Raw genomic sequence first — 2,792 nt, 5'->3', positions numbered from 1 at the left:
CCTATTAGATAAAGTTGCCCTCTCTCCTTTGTGCCAATTACTGTTCTTTTCATGTATCATTATTAAAGCACTTACAGCACAATACTGAAATTATTTTACTATATTCCTCCTTCTCTACCAGACTGATATCTTTTTGAAGATAGAGATTTCTTTTTGTTTATTGATTTTAGAATCCCCAGTGCTCCGTTTAATTACTGTAGGCATATAGTAAAGGTCTGTTAAGTGAGTGAAAGGTTTCTGGGGTCTTTAGCCACAAAAGTAACTTTTCCTCCCGGTCTGGAGAACTATCTTCGACAACCTGTCACATTGACTTATGGAGACTTCTTCATTCTCCTTTATAACTCCACTTTTTTTTTTTTTTTTTAATTTTAGGTTTAGGGGTACATGTGCAGGTGTGTTACATAGGTAAACTCGTGTCACGGGGGTTTATTCTACAGATTATGTCATCACCCAGGTACTAAGCCCAGCACCCAATAGTTATTTTTTTCTGCTTCTGTCCCTTCTCCCACCCTCCATCCTCAAGTAGACCCCAGGGTCTGTTATTCATTTCTTTGTGTTCAGGGGTTCTCATCATTTAGCTCCCACTTAAAAGTGAGAACACGCAGTATTTGGTTTTCCGTTCCTGTGTTAGTTTTCTAAGTATAATAGCCTCCAGCTCCATTCATGTTGCCGCAGAAGACATGATCTCATTCTTTTTTATGGCTGCATAGATGCCATGGTGTGTATGTACCACATTTTCTTTATCCAGTTTGTCGTTGATGGGCAATTAGGTTGATTCCATGTCTTTGCTATTGTGAATTATAACTCCCCTTTCAAGGTGGTTGAGAATGGGCTCTGTGAATATAAAATGGGAATGACCAGGAACCACATTCACTATAATTCATCTGAACATCTAAAGAACAGAAGTTAGAACTTGGCATAGTAAACCTAACCCACAAGCACCTTAGCTGCAGGTTTGCAATAAGTCAGGCACCTGGTTTGTAGGTGTTCTCTCTTCTAGGCTGAAAAGGGAACTAGATATAGGGAAATACTTGTGTAAGAGTCTGGGAGGAGTTGCTTCAACAAGGATTCAAATACTGGTAGAATTAACAAGATTATCTTCTTTCAAAAGACATTAATCAGTAGGATTTTGTCTTTCTTTTTTCTTCTTTCATGTGTTTGGAGAAATAAAGAAGTAGTGTCTACTGTAAGCAGCTATAACGTTTTTTAATGAGGTAAACTAAAAATACATACAATACCATATAATGCACTTACATCTTAGGTTGTAATTAATGCAAATTATGCAAAATTCCTATACAATGTGATTAGACTTCTGTAACACATAATTTATGGTTGAATTAACAAAGAAGCTGATTAAATGAGAAAATTAATTTCTGTTGTTATCCTGTTTTTTTTGTTATATTTTTGTTAAGAGTATATCTGAGGACTCAAAGAAATTGGATTACAAAGTTGGAGCTATGGTTAGGACTATTTATTTCACTCCTTTACCTTCTTCGGATCGGCAAACATACAGAATTGCCTCATGCTTTCTGATAACATACTGAGGAACAAGTTTCAGTAAAACAGTATGGGGCTCCTGTAATTCCAAAATATGAGCACATGGATGTTTCTCCAACTAACTAGAATACATTTTTTAAATGGCTTATTGGCCAGAAGCATTTTCTTGAGTCTTATTTAAAAGCACTTCAGCAGGTTTTCTCATACATGAATACAGAAATTGCATATATGGTTAAATCTTCTCCGTGCTTGTAATTCGAGTGGTGGAACTGAATATAAACTTTGGAATAGAAAAATAATTGGAGCTCTTTCTCATTTATTAAGAAAATATACTCTGTAAAATGATGATAAATATTCACAGACATAACTTTCATCTCTCAGACAATAAGATTCTTGATCCATGTCTGTATCTTCTTAGTTTCTCTCCCTTCTTTCTACCCCTTTCCCATGTAACCAGCTCCTAAATTCTACCAGTTTACTTCTACAATATTCTTCCTTCTCTCCTTCCCTCCCTCCTTCTTTTATTTTCTTTCTTTCTTTTCACTCTCTTTCCTTCCTTTCTGTCTTCCTCCCTTCCTTTTTCCTTTTTTCCTTCATTCCTTTCTTTATTCTTTCCTTCCTCCCTTCCTCTCTCCCTCTTTGTCTCTTCTTTCCTTCCTCCCTTTCTTCCTTCTTCCCACATTTACTGAATGCCTACTTTGGGCCGGGTGCTGAAAATACAATCGTGTTTAGAACAAGGCAGAAAAGGTCACTATTTGAAAGATGCTATTGTAATAGCCTTTAAATTTTTTATTTTCTGCAGAAATGAAATGAACTGTTCCAAATATACCAGTGCAGCCTGGCACATGGGATAATAAGAGTCTAAGAGCAGGACCAGGAGGGGAGCTTAGTTTAAGGACTACCTGCCCCCTCCCCCACTGTCACCAGCACCACTACCACTTCAGTTTCATCCTGGTGGCAGTTCTGTCCCTGGGGTGGAGATAAAACGTTCAAGTTGTTTTCATTTCCCAACTGGGTGACTTAGGGCAAGTTATTTCATCTTTCTGAGCCTCAGCTTTCTCATTTTGAGAACCAAACAACCTTCTGATAAGTTGTCTGTCCTGGGAAAAAAATGCCCTGGTCATGCTGTTTTTAACCATTAATGCCCACTGACCATTTTATTTCTCATCCTAAAGAGTAACCTACAATTCAAGTGTATTCATCAGTCTCTTGTGAGGTTTGTTATTGTGAGTCAATGTTCCAAGCCTAATTACTTTTAAGACAGAAGAAGATTAATTTTATGACTTTAAGTCTCA

At 37.1% G+C, this 2,792-nt stretch overlaps 1 protein-coding gene across 2 annotated transcripts in view; it reads left to right on the top strand.

Annotated features, from left to right (window-relative positions):
• Positions 1–2,792, top strand: part of DAB1 (Dab, reelin signal transducer, homolog 1 (Drosophila)) — a 1,330,586-nt gene that overhangs the window by 818,965 nt on the left and 508,829 nt on the right. The gene's annotated exons all lie outside the window — the stretch shown is intronic.

This window comes from Mandrillus leucophaeus, unplaced genomic scaffold (assembly GCF_000951045.1).
Source record: "Mandrillus leucophaeus isolate KB7577 unplaced genomic scaffold, Mleu.le_1.0 Scaffold14, whole genome shotgun sequence".
Lineage (NCBI taxonomy): Eukaryota > Metazoa > Chordata > Mammalia > Primates > Cercopithecidae > Mandrillus > Mandrillus leucophaeus.
Note: the sequence above shows the minus strand (reverse complement) of the source record. Positions and strands in the feature narration are given on the sequence as shown.